At 40.6% G+C, this 535-nt stretch overlaps 1 non-coding gene across 1 annotated transcript; it reads right to left on the bottom strand.

The window, feature by feature from the left end:
- Positions 1-121: 121 nt before the first annotated feature.
- Positions 122-229, bottom strand: LOC112781252 (small nucleolar RNA R71). Its single transcript, XR_003192039.1, has one exon. It is a non-coding gene; the product is annotated as a small nucleolar RNA R71 (small nucleolar RNA).
- Between the last annotated feature and the right edge of the window lie 306 nt (positions 230-535).

Here is a 535-nt window from a genome sequence, read left to right as displayed (position 1 = left end):
TTTTGCTGTAAGAGACAGAGCTAGGATATGGTTGGACTCACAACCTAAAGAAAGCCTGAACTCTTGGGAAAAGCTAGTCAATGCCTTCTTGGTAAAGTTCTTTCCACCTCAAAAATTGAGCAAGCTTAGAGTGGAAGTCCAAACCTTCAGACAGAAGGAAGGTGAATCCCTCTATGAAGCTTGGGAAAGATACAAACAATTGATCAGAAAGTGTCCTTCTGACATGCTTTCTGAATGGAGCATCATAGGTATCTTCTATGATGGTCTGTCTGAATTGTCCAAGATGTCATTGGACAGCTCTGCTGGAGGATCTCTTCATCTGAAGAAGACGCCTGCAGAAGCTCAGAAACTCATTGAAATGGTTGAAAATAACCAATTCATGTACACTTCTGAAAGGAACCCTGTGAATAATGGGACAAATCAGAAGAAAGGAGTTCTTGAGATTGATACTCTGAATGCCATATTGGCTCAGAACAAAATATTGACTCAGCAAGTCAATATGATTTCTCAAAGTCTGTCTGGAATGTAAGCTGCA

Source organism: Arachis hypogaea, chromosome 19 (assembly GCF_003086295.3).
Source record: "Arachis hypogaea cultivar Tifrunner chromosome 19, arahy.Tifrunner.gnm2.J5K5, whole genome shotgun sequence".
Classification (NCBI taxonomy): Eukaryota; Viridiplantae; Streptophyta; class Magnoliopsida; order Fabales; family Fabaceae; genus Arachis; species Arachis hypogaea.
Note: the sequence above shows the minus strand (reverse complement) of the source record. Positions and strands in the feature narration are given on the sequence as shown.